The following is a 13,783-nucleotide window of genomic DNA, read 5'->3' on the forward strand; positions in this document are numbered from 1 at the left end:
CAGTGACATTCTTCCGAGGACAGGAAGATCTCGGTTAGCCAACACGGCCAGCATCTACGACCAACCTACCGAAGAGCAGGTCAGAGTAAATATTTATTGCATTTTCCTTTTCCAAATGGGCGGTAATTTAGAATGCATAAGATACTGTACTTATGATAGCAGAGCTTCTCCCTTTGTTCCTCAGTCTTTCCGCTCTTTCACTCAAACCCAACCGCTTTTCTTTGTGTAACCAGCTGTCATATCTGTTCCGTCAGCTAGGGAAGTTTTCCTTGATGACATCATTTGTAATCAAGGTATGATTCATTCTGTGTACATGTAATTCTGTGTGATTAGCTAGGCCTTTAGTAAATAAATAATTAAACCCAATTTTGTATTGCTGATTCAACTCGTTAGCCAGGGTTCGTGAAGAATTTACAACTTTCAGATGTAAAATATTGCTAGGTCTTTCAGAGTTTATTCGGAAGATAACAGCTCTATAAACACTCTTTCGTGGTACCCCGACTTTCTAGTTAATTACATTTACATGATTAGCTCAATCAGGTAATATTAATTGCAGAGAAAGGATTTTATAGAATAGCATGTCATATCACTTAATCCAGCAGAGCCAAAGACACGACAGCGGTCAACAGTAAAATCCAGTGTACAGTTCCAGTCCCACCCTAAAACCATACGCCCCTCTTGGTTGCACAATCTTAAGGTTTTATTTTATCAAATACAGCAATACGCTGCATAATCATTCAAAACAACAAACAAAAAACCCATAACATCCGCCTTGACCAATAAAACCCGACCCTTGACAATCTCTGTTGTAGATACCACATTAGTACCATGTGGTATCACAGTCACCATATACCACAGTCTCATTAGCCTACACTAGACTCATTAGCCTCATCACTATGTGTCTCCTGTAGAAAAACTACATTAAGTCTTTTCTGTTTTATTACCTTTTTTTTTACCCCTTTTTGTGGTATCCAATTGTTAGTAATTACTATCTTGTCTCATCGCTACAACTCCCCTACGAGCTCGGGAGAGACAAAAGTCGAAAGTCATGCGTCCTCCAAAACACAATCCACAGCACTGCTTCTTAACACAGCACGCATCCAACCCGGAAGCCAACCATACCAATGTGTCGGAGGAAACACCGTGCACCTGGCGACCTTGGTTAGCTTGCACTGCACCCAGCCCGCCACAGGGGTCGCTGGTGCACGATGAGACAAGAAAACCGGGTGTTTGCAACCCAACTGGACAATCTTAATTTAACTTGCAAACTTCCCAAACCGCAATAACTCGCTCTCCAATAGCTCATTGGGAATAAACGGCGGTACATTCGAAATCGTTACCCTTGTGATGGGGGAAAAATGCTCAACCATACGAACAACAAGACGCTTTCATCCACGACGCATAAGCAACATTCTCATACCCTACCTTCTCTCCTACGGCGACCAGAAACTTCTCAACAATGACAGTAGCTTCAGTAGCACACCTTAAGCCGTGCCAACAAGCCAAAGCCAGGGCAATTTCGACAAGAAAAACCATATACTTAATTCTACCACAACAAATAAATAATCACCTTAGTCATGCATCAAAAAAGGAAAACCACCAAGAAATGTAAAATAAGAAGGAAAAAACAGGCAATTTAACTCCAGACAACACTCGCTCATACAATTCCCAGCATGCGCCAAACACTCCAGGCATACAGACAGAGAGAGAGAGAGAGAGAGAGAGAGAGAGCCTAGCAGTTAAGAGCATTGGGCCAGTAACCAAAAAGTCGCTGGTTTGAATCCCAGAGCCAACTAGGTGAAACATCTTCCGATGTGCCCTTGAGCAAGGCATTTAACCCTAATTGCTCGTGTAAGAGCGTCTGCTAAATGACAAAAATGTAATGGACCCACCAATGTCCCTGACCTCTTTATTATACCTTCACCCATAGAGGCCCTGAACTGAGCCTTATACAGTATGAATAGATACAGTAGACGGCTAGAGATAAGAAGCTTTGGATCCAGCTTGCCCAGGGTGTTTTCATAATTTCTATTCCACGGGATAGATACTTTATTCTTCGGTGGTTGAGTGCAGCAGGGGGGTTATTAAGAGGACTAGCTCCCCATCTTCCTTCCTCTCCTTCTCATTCCACTACTGGGGCTCTGAAATATTGATGGTATAAATATTTCATCCACATTTAATAAAAGCGGTGGTCGTTATTAACGAGGTGACTGAGGGATCCATTGATCAAGCTTTCTGTTTTATGTCATGCAGATTTCCCCCTGCTCTGTTTCTCCAGACACTGGCTGCTTTACTGTAGCTTTCCTCTCTCGTTCGTTCCGAGGCAGATGTGGCAGTGACGTCGGCGGGTAGTGGCAGCCTCGTTTAACCGACCTGCCCAATTAGCTGCTGTGAGAATGTACAAGAGAGCGCTGGAATTTTTGATTCCCGTAAATGGATTATGTTTAAGTCTAAATGAGGGCCTAGCTACACTGCAGTGCTCATTTGGAGAGAAAGATCAATTTGGTAGAAAATAGGCCTGTACTGTCTAACCTTCCTTCTGTCTGTCTTTCTTTCTTTAATTTCCTTCTTTCCTTCCTACATGCTCCCTAGCTCATCTCTAAGACATTATGTTAATATAGGCAGCATACGGTCTCCTTCTCTTCCTCTCTCATTCCTCTTCCTCCTATCACTCCCTCCCTCCATTCATTCCTCCCTCCCTCCCTGTCCGGCTGCCAGATTGACTTTTCGTACCACAGAGTGTATCACAGACAAATTAGCCTCATCAAGCTAATCCACTAAATCCCAGGCGCATTATGAGCCCCCCGTCTTCCACATCCGTCTGTGTGGGGGAGGCAGGGAGGCAGGGTGGGGGGGTCAGGACAGCTGTCACCATATGGCCTCCTGGGTGGGTCTCTTTGCCACGACAAAACAATGTCTACTACACACCTCTGATACACCACTAATACCATCAGACCTGAAATCAATAAGGACAAAAACAGAGAGAATTTGTTGCAATAAGGGCCAGGAGAGAGAGAGAGAGAGAGAGAGAGAGAGAGAGAGAGAGAGAGTATTAGTTGTGGTGCTCTTGGTGCTGCCTGATTGAGCGGGTAATGTTTAACTTTTAGGTGTGTGTGTGTGACATTCGTCAGTGTATGCAAGTGTGCAGGCAATATGAAAGGATGTGTGTGTGTGTCTCGTCAGCTCTTCAGCCTTGTTATGTAAGGTCTAGAGGAGTCCTGATGTACAGTACACATTGAGTGGAATAATCCCACAGTATTAACTTGAATTGGCTGAAATTGGATTAGAGGAGCTTGTGCTCGTCCTGTACTGAAGGCCAGAGCCCAGTTAATGGTGTTTGTTTGATCAGATTTGGACGTTTATAACATTAGATCTTGTGACACAGCACTTCTGTCTGGTGCTGTTGGACACAAAAGACCTCTTGTAATGGAGGGGAGCAGCTCCTTACACTTAACCTCTCCCTCCTCTTCTCCTCTTCTTCTCCCTCCTCCTCCTCTCCTCCTTCCTCCTCCTCTCCACTTCTGCCTCCTCCTCCTCTCCTCTTCTCCTCCTCTCCTCCCTACTCTTCTTCCTCCTCCTCTTCTCCTCCTCTTCTCCCTCCTCCTCTCCTCCTTCCTCCTCCTCCTCTCCACTTCTCCCCCTGCCTCCTGATTCTCCCTTCTCCTCCCCTCCTCTCCTCTTCTCCTATCTCTTCTCCCTCCTCTTCTCCTCTTCTCCCTCCTCCTCCTCTCCTCTTCTCCCTTATCCTCTCTCTCCTCTACTCCCTCCTCTTCTTCCTCCTCCTCCTCTCCTTTTCTCCCTTCCTCTTCTCCCACCTCTTCTCCCTCCTTTTCTCCATCCTCCCTCCTCCTCTCCTCTCCTCTTTCCCTCCTCCTCCTCTCCTATTTTCCCTCCTCTCCTCTACTCCCTCCTCTTCTCCCTCCTTTTCTCCCACCTCTTCTCCCTCCTCTTCTCCCACCTCTTCTCCCTCCTCCTCCTCTCCTCTTTTCCTTCCTCCTCCTCTCCTCTTCTCCCTCCTCTTCTCCCACCTCTTCTCCCTCCTCTTCTCCCTCCTCCTCCTCTCCTCTTTTCCCTCCTCCTCCTCTCCTTTTCTCCCACCTCTTCTCCCTCCTCTTCTCCCACCTCTTCTACCTCCTCCTCCTCTCCTCTTTTCCCTCCTCCTCCTCTCCTCTTCTCCCTCCTTTTCTCCCACCTCTTCTCCCTCCTCTTCTCCCTCCTCTTCTCCCACCTCTTCTCCCTCCTCTTCTCCCTCCTCTTCTGCCACCTCTTCTCCCTCCTCTTCTCCCACCTCTTCTCCCTCCTCGTCTCCCTCCTCCTCCTCTCCTCTTTTCCCTCCTCCTCCTCTCCTCTTCTCCCTCCTTTTCTCCCACCTCTTCTCCCTCCTCCTCCTCTCCTCTTTACCCTCCTCCTCTCCTCTTTTCCCTCCTCCTCCTCTCCTCTACTCCCTCCTCTTCTCTTCTCTTCCGGCCTATCAGATAATCAATGTAACACAGAGGCTTTGCGAAGCCATCAGCACACCCCTTCCTCTCTCTCTCTAGTGGTCCACTATCTTTCTAGCTACTTTCCCTAGCTACTTTCTCTCTCTATCTCTCTCTGTCCACTCCTTCTCTCGACCCTGTTGGGTGGTTTGCCAGAAACAAGAGTGTCAGTCAAAGCTGAGCTGGTGTGTCAATTAGCTGTCCTTTATTCATCGGCCAGTCAGTCTCAATTCAATGGGACTAAACTGTGTAAGGGAGCGGTGCTCAGTGAAGAAAAACATTTCCTTTTATCCATAAATTAGCATATTAGTATTCTGCACGGTAAAGCACTTTCCGTGGCTCCTGATAGCCCCAGCAACACACAGCTCAACCAATGCAGAAAATCAGTGACATCATAGCCACATAATTGCAGGTTATTTGCAGAGGCATAATACTATTTTCCCCTGTGTGTGTGTGTGTGTGTGTGTGTGTGTGTGTGTGTGTGTGTGTGTGTGTGTGTGTGTGTGTGTGTGTGTGTGTGTGTGTGTGTGTGTGTGTGTGTGTGTGTGTGTGTGTCAGACCTGGGTTGAAATACTATATAAAATATCTCAATTACTTTCACTTACAGTACCAATCAAAAGTTGGGATACACCACTCATACACTTAAAGTGTGCAAAGCTGTCATCAAGGCAAAGGGTGGCTACTTTGAAGAATCTCAAATCTAAAATATTTTTAGATTTGTTGAACAAATTTCTGGTTACTACATGATTCCATATGTATTATTTCATAGTTTTGATTTCCTCACTATTATTCTACAATGTGGAATAATAGTGAAGACATACATTCAAAGTAAGTATTCAGATTTACTTCATTTGAAAAGAGAAGTACTTGAACGTTTTAATGTATTTTTTTACGCAAAGAAAATTGTAATACACTGACTCAAATACACTTCCATAAATTTTAGACAGGTATTTAAAAATGGTATTTGAAATAAATATTTGAAAACATATCAAATGCAAAATACAATTTAAATACAATTTGGTCGGCTATTTGGTTTTTACAAATAACCATTCAAATGCTCAAATAAAAGTGCTTTGGGCTGTGTGTTTGAAAATACTAAGATGAACATGAAAAAAGTATTTTAAGTACCAGATTCTCAAATACACAGGTATTTGAACACAGGTCTGGTGTGTGTGTGTATGTACATGTTTGTGTGTGTGTACTCTGTTGTTTGTGTGTGTGTAGATGATAATCTAAATGTGAGACGTGCACTGTAAGTAATAGAGAGGTTTTGAAGACGGCTCTGTTGTTTGAATGCATGTGTATGAATAATGCCTTGACAGAGAACATTCTCACATGCTCAACCTCTTGGGTTTCTTAATATCTGCAGGCTAATACTGCACCATCTGCACTGCTCAGACTGAGAGGAGAGGGGGAAGGGAGGAAGAGAGGAGAGGAGAGAACATTCACTCCGAGGCGAGCTGAGATAGCAGTATTAGCAGCAGTGCTGTGGAGTGACCTGCCACTCCGTCTCCAATTTCAAATTCAAATGCAAAGCTCATCCATGGGGAACCTCACCTCCCCCCCTCTGTGGCCTCTCCCTCTATCCTTCTCTCTCTCCCTCTGTGGCCTCTCCCTCTATCCTTCTCTCTCTCCCTCTGTGGCCTCTCCCTCTATCCTTCTCTCTCTCCCTCTGTGGCCTCTCACTCTATCCTTCTCTCTCTCCCTCTGTGGCCTCTCACTCTATCCTTCTCTCTCTCCCTCTGTGGCCTCTCCCTCTATCCTTCTCTCTCTCCCTCTGTGGCCTCTCACTCTATCCTTCTCTCTCTCCCTCTGTGACCTCTCTCTATATCCTTCTAGCTCTCTCTCTGTGGCCTCTCCCTCTATCATTCTCTCTATCCCTCTGTGGCCTCTCCCTCTATCCTTCTCCCTCTCCCTCTCTCTCTCTATTGCTCCCCCACTCGCTCTCAAATCACTTTTTCAATTTTGAAGTGCTTTGATGCCACGCCAATGGAGGGATCCCCTGAGATTGAACTGGGGGCTTCTCACCTTCCTCTTTCAATATGTCTCTCCTTTACTGTGCTATCAATCCCCATATGGCCAGTCTCAATCCTTTTTTTTCTATCTTCTATTGTTCGTTTTTTTTTGAAAAACTAGTTTCTGAATAGGGGTGAAGTATATATTTTGTGACCTCGTATTCCCTCCCTCAGCCCCTCTCTCTCCTCCTACCCCTCTCTTTCTCTCTGTTGGCTGAGCCCCCATGGATCAGAGTAGCACTGAAACGTAGCATGATACAGATGGAACATAGTATAAACAGAACTTCCCTGAAAGAAAAATCCAGTCCTCTGAATCACTCCTCTTCTTACACAACTATTTATGCATTTCATTGTTATTCCTCTTTTCCCTAGATTACATTAGTTCCCCTTTCGGCTTTCATTTGTGTGTGTGTGTGTGTGTGTGTGTGTGTGTGTGTGTGTGTGTGTGTGTGTGTGTGTGTGCTCACTTTTTGTGTAAGTGTTCTCTGTGCATGCTAATGCATGTGTCTTTTATCTAAATGCTCTGTTAGCTCCAGCCTTTCTCACCATACAGCTGGTCAGTTTCTTGGGTGCAGTAGGGAGTACCTTTCCTCCCTGCGTTGGTAATTGTGTTTTTGTACGAGCCGTCCAACCAGCCGTCCAACCAGGACCCTGTGTCCACCTCTCTCTCATCACTATGACTACTATGGCTCAAGGGAGCTGGCGGTTAACAGCTCTCTCTGATCCTCCCATTGCCATTGGCTCCAACAAGCTGCATCAAAGATGCATCAAAGATCAAATTCAGAAGCAACATGTTTTTTTTATATATATTTGTTATTCAGACTTTATCCCCATTTCCAGGCCTGTGGGATAGAACATGAGCAGAGCAGGCTCACTGATTGGACGGCTGATTAGATTGTGTTGGGGTGCTATAGCACACACACACACACACACACACACACACACACACACACACACACACACACACACACACACACAGTCCAGGCGGGGAGCAGTGTGTGTGTGTGTGTGTGTGTGTGTGTGTGTGTGTGTGTGGAGGCTCCAGTGTAATCAGATTAATCTGTGTTAGAAGGCCTCATAGGATATAGAGCTGTTGCTGCAATTTGAAGCATACCCAAAACCCCAAGCTAATTTGTGAAGAGTTCAAGTCTTACCCAAGCTATCATACCCTAAGATATCTTGAGAGACACATTAGTAATATGTGCACCACCCACCAGTTGATAACAACAAAGGCAGTGGCTCTGCAGGTCATTGGATCGATGTGAGGGGATTATTCTGGGATGGATGGGGGTGTCGATAGGTCAGAGGTCAAACTCACTAATGATGAAGCTGAATTATTTCCTGTTTGGCTTGACTTCCTTTTGCTTTTTTCCCCTCGGTCTTGTTTTCATTCTCTCTACCTCTTCCTGCTCTCAAAGTTTTCATTCTATATACTGTATTTATTTATCTTCTCTCTTTCTCTCTCTGTCTCCTTCTACCCCTCTCTCTCTCTCTCTTTCTGCTCTCTCTCTCTCGCTCTCGCTCTCTCTCTCTCTCTCTCTCTCTCTGTCGGTCTGCTCTCAATTCAATTAAATTAAAGGCCTCTATTGGCATGGGAAATATATGTTATCATTGTCAAAGCAAGTGAAGTAGATAATAAACAAAAATGAAATAAACAATCAAAATGAATAGATAACATCACTCACAGAAGTTCCAAAAGAATAAAGACATTTTAAATGTCATAATATGTCTATATACAGTGTTGTAACAATGTATATAACGATGTAACGCTCTCTCTTTCTCTCTCTCTCTCTCTGCCTTCTCTCTCTGCCTTCTCTCTCTCTCTCTCCCACAGAGTTCTCAGGTTGTGCGTAACCAAATCTATTCATTTCCTTCCCTCCAACACCCCCCTCCCTCCCTCCAATAACAGTGGGGATTTGTGATCCATTATGAGTCTGTGTTTGTGTGCAGGTGTTTCAGACACTGAGAGGAGAGGGGGAGGAGGGGAGTGTCTGAAAGGTTAAGAAGAGATGCGGTCCTGAATGATGAATGATAAGGATGGTATTTTATGCATAAGTGCTTCCAGTGTGTGTGTCTTTTATGGAGGGTAACAGAAGAGACTACATACATTACATGGTAATCACTACGTAGCACAATCCCCATACACCATACACCATTATCTCTATACCTTACTACGTACCTTTTACACCTTAAGTTGATTCATCTGAAAACGTCATCTGTTATTACAACATGATATACAGTACTGTCATGATCAAAACATAGGGAGGGATACAACAGTAGCTAAGATGGGTAGAAGTCTGTCCATAATAAAGCATTACTCTACCTTCTTAACAGCACTATCAACAAGGCAGGTCCGACAGGCTCTAGTTTTGTCGCACCTGGACAAATTTTATTTGTCACATGCGCTGAATACAACCTTTCCGTGAAATGCTTACTTACAAGCCCTTAACCAACAATGTAGTTCAAGAAATAGACTACTGTTCAGATGACACAATGAGGGATTTAAGGAAATTTCAATTGGCTCAGAACAGGGCAGCACGGCTGGCCATCGGATGTACACAGAGAGCTAACATTAATACAGTTTTTCTCAGTCGCTTTGGTGCATTTTTCACATCATCCCTAACATGTGCAAAATAATAAGTGCATTTCTCAGAACAATTTGTACAAACTGCAATATACAATATATATGTTTCTAAAGCTAGTCAGTCACTAAAAATCCTTAGTACATCTCTCAAAAGTAAATATTCATGCCAATGATCATGTCAGTGTCATCAGAATGATAAGTCATTGAGTCATTGTTCACGAACAAGGTCGTCAAAATGTTTAGGCATGTTGTCAATGTAACTGTGTACTTTGACAGTATTACCTGATGTAAACTTAGGCTACAGTTTGGATGTCAGTTACTGTATTGAAAATGCACAAGGCTGCACTTCTATGGCATATATCAATTTCAACAGTACTATTTACATATTACTATATTTGGGTTATTGATTGAAAGAGACTGGACAACCCAAGGGGCACAAAGGAAAAAAAAACTAAATTAGAAAGAAACACAGGAAACCACCCCTAAGGCACAAATTTGCCCGCAGCACTGTTGTGCTGTCTCTACACATCCAGACGTTCCTGTCTGTCGGCCCACATATTCTCATCCACATCACAACGGATATTTTCCCTTCCAATGCAACATGGAAAGACTGTTTTGGAATGCCTTATCCATCCTCTGCAGGCGTCTACTGTGATGTCCTCACATGCTGCATCCATTGCAGCCAGCAGGGTCATCTGTGTATGTGGCTGACGATAGTACACCTTCCACCTCCATGCTGAAAATAACTCAATTGGGTTAAGGAATGGTGAATAAGGTGGGAGGAATTCTATGAGTATCCTCGGGTGGGTCACAAACCATTGCCTCACATTATCACAAATGACCACATACTTTGGCAAATCCTCTCTAAACAGACCCCTCTCATCATCAGGGATGAGAGCCCTGTAGAGAGTCTCTAAAAAGTTGAGTAGATGCTGGGTGTTGTATGGCCCTATAAGGGGGATATGGGTTAGGACACCATGCTCCGAAATAGCAGCACACATGGTGATATTTCCTCCCCGTTGGCCTGGCAAATCCACAGTAGCTCTGTGACCGATGATATTCCGACCCCGCCTTCTGCATTTGGTCAGGTTGAAGCCAGCCTCATCCACGTATACAAAGTTGTGAGAGGGTTCACTTGATTCCAACTCCATTATACGCTATATCCCAGAACACACAGTTGAATTTGTTTTGGTAAGGAAGAGTGACATAAAATGTACATATATTGCATGTTCCTTCCACATCAATGGAAATGTGTGCAGTTTATGCTTACTGTACTATATATCACTATAAAATGTTGCTGTAAAGTAGGTACATAGATATATGTTTTACCTGTACAGACTGGTACCGTAGCTCCTTAACTCTGTCCTCATTCCTTTGGAATGGTACACGGTACAGCTGTTTCATACTCATCTGGTTTCTATGCAGCACCCTGTCGATGGTTGAGATGCTAACCGTATGGATGTTTTCAAAGACATCGTTGTCTTCTATAATTGTCCTTCGTATTTCCCTGAGTCTCATGGCATTGTTTGCTCGGACCATAGTGCAAATAGCCTCCCCCTGTTGAGGTGTGAAAAGGCGTCCTCTGCCACCGGTTTGAGGTAATCTTGCAGTCCTATGTGGGGAAAAATGCAGTGATGCATCGCACACTTTCACAGAGACAAAAACTATGCGAACACACATTTTACTGTAAAACATACAGGTGGGTGCATGTAAGGTGCAGTATGTATCTGTATAAAGTATATTTCTGTATGCTGTGAAATACAAGTGGACTACTGTAATATGAAGCATTGTAGGAAGTATACAGTATACTGCTTATATACAGTAACAGTGCACTTTACATTGGTGGACAGACCTGTTCTCTCTTCGAAACGTTTGAACTATTGAGGACACGGTTGATCTCCCAATATTCGGCTGCACCCTTCGACCCGTCTCAGCCATTGTAAGGCCATGATTGACAACATGGTCTACAATAGTGGTCCTTATGTCATCAGATATGCGCCTAAGTCCTCTTCTGCCTCTTCCTCTGTTTTGCCTTCCACCACGCATCCGTGCTCCTCTTCTTCCTCCTCTGCTGGCTGTTGACCCTGTTCGTTTCCTGGTCCATCCATTATTGGAAAATTGCAACCGTGTGTTGTGGTCTGTCTATATATGCGTGCCAATTGATTCTTCATGAGATGCAACTTTGAGCAATTTAGACAACTGGTTGATTGTTGATGGAACTAACACTTTACATTCCTTCATGAGTGAGGGTCAATTTCACCTGCACAATTCATCAATTCACGCTTTTGTACAAAAGGTCTAATAGAAATGTGTAAAACTATGCTTGACAGTTTATGACAAATAGTTCTACAATTTTGCATGTAATGGCTTATGCAAGGAACTAATGCCTAGATGTTTTGAGGGGTAAGACTATTCAACAGAGAACCATCTACTATATTTTGATCAACATGACATGAGCAATTGATAATGTCATGTACATTATCAATTGCAATTTGTTCAAAGGAATAAGAAATTGCTTTAATGATGTGCACAAGTGACTAGATGATTTGGAATTTATACAAGTAGTATTAAGAATGGCACTTTTGATCTAAGAAATGCACCAAAGCGGCTGAGAAAAACTGTAATATGCATGTCAATCTCTCCTGACTCAAAGTGGAGGAGAGATTTACTTCATCCCTACTTGGATATGTGAGAGGTATCGACATGTTGCACACACTCAGCTGTCTGTTTAGACTACTAGCAGACAGACACCCATGCATGTCACCAGAGGTCTCTTCACGGTCCCCAAGTCCAGAACAGACTATGGGAGCCGCACAGTACTACATAAAGCCATGACTACATGAAACTATTTCACATCAAGTAACTGATGCAAGCAGTCAAATTTGATTTACTTAAAAAAAAAAAAACACCTTATGGAACAGCGGGGACTGTGAAGCAACACAAACATGGGCACAGACACATGCACACACACAATAACATACGCACTATACACACAAGTACACATGGATTTAGTGTTGTAGATATTTGGTAGTGGAGTAGGGGCCTGAGGGCACATATTAGGGTGTTGTGAAATCTGTTATAACTGTATTGCAATGTTTTAAAATTGTATTACTGCCTTAATTTTGCCGGACCCCAGGAAGAGTAGCTGCTGCCTTGGCACCAGTCACTTCCACGGTTTTTGTTCAGAGATAACGTTTTGCTTGACAAGTGTACTGTTTCTTTCCCTAATTTTCGTTCTCTCTGGAAGCATCGTTTGATCGTGGATGTCTTAGGTCTGTGTTTTTGTGTGGTTTGTGTGTGGTGTCTGCAGCCGTGTGTGTGCTTGCTTTTGATTGGAAGTAGCAATGGTTTTTACATAAATGCTGAAGACTGGAACCAAATCAGATCCCCATCCAGCCCACTCTCCTCACATAGCCTCACATAGGGGACTATAATACTGGCTGTCCTCAGATCTCTGCACACGTCATGTACTATATACAAAATGTATCAATCCCCAGAGTGACAAGAGTAGACTGTATGGCTGGCTGGAAGCACAGCAACAGGACCCAGTTATCTCAGACATAGACACACACAGACACACACACACACACACACACACACACACACACACACACACACACACACACACACACACACACACACACACACACACACAGACGCCTACTGTTCACCTTTACACACACAGAGGACCTCCCAACCCATTCCTCATACATACAAACCCCATGCCTCTGTCTTATACACTTTCTCCCAATCACCTTTGAGCCCATAGTGGGCCCTTTTGGTTTCTCCCTGACTGACACACATTCAGTATCACTGTGATGAGTCAGGATAGGACACAGTGTGCCAGGCGTATTATTCTGGCCTGTTCTCTAGGTAATGGTAGATGGCTTACACACATTGTGGAGAAAAAAACAGGGAATATCCAGGGGAAACAGTGGAAAACTTCAACCACATCTTTTGTGCTTTTTTATTAATGGCTTGAATGGAGCTGCCAGTTCTCTAATAGCTACTGTCCTCATGGGTCCATCAATCTCTCTCTCTCTTCTCTCTCTTTCTCTCCCTCTCACACACAACCACTGACAGACCACAGGTTGGCTCTGAGATAGAGGTTTAGAAGACACTGAGTATTTTTATAGCCAGAAAAATGATCCCTTTACATGAACTTGTCAGGTTTGTCCAACACCAGGTCCTGAAGGCCTGACTCTATCTAACCTATCACAACGTCACAATCCCAGCCTCGCCACAGATCACGTACCTCACCACCCATATTTATTACTACCCCTCCCAGAGGACCGTTACACACAGCTTTTAGATTCATTCAAAAACAAGCAGCGAAGATACAGAACAACACATTATCTGACATGCTGTAAAAGATCAAAGCGAAGCAGAGAATAGGAAAACAAGAGGGAGTAAGCTTATTAAGAGTTAGTCTTCATAAAAGACTAATTAAAACTTTTCTCTGGCTGTTACAATGGAGAGATGGCAGGAGAGAGAGAACAACATAGAGAGGGAGAGATACTGGGGGGGGAGAGAGAGAGAAAGGAAGTTAGGGGATTAGAGAGGGAATGTGAAATGACTTTTTAATCATGTCATTAAAACTACTTTGAATTATGCATTTGTTACAATGGTCCTCTCTGAGTGAAGGAGATAATTAAGGGGGTCCAAAGAAGAAAAGCTGACACCGTAAATGTATAAATGTCTTCCAA

The sequence above is a fragment of the Oncorhynchus nerka genome, linkage group LG13 (genome assembly GCF_034236695.1).
Source record: "Oncorhynchus nerka isolate Pitt River linkage group LG13, Oner_Uvic_2.0, whole genome shotgun sequence".
In the NCBI taxonomy this organism is placed as follows: domain Eukaryota; kingdom Metazoa; phylum Chordata; class Actinopteri; order Salmoniformes; family Salmonidae; genus Oncorhynchus; species Oncorhynchus nerka.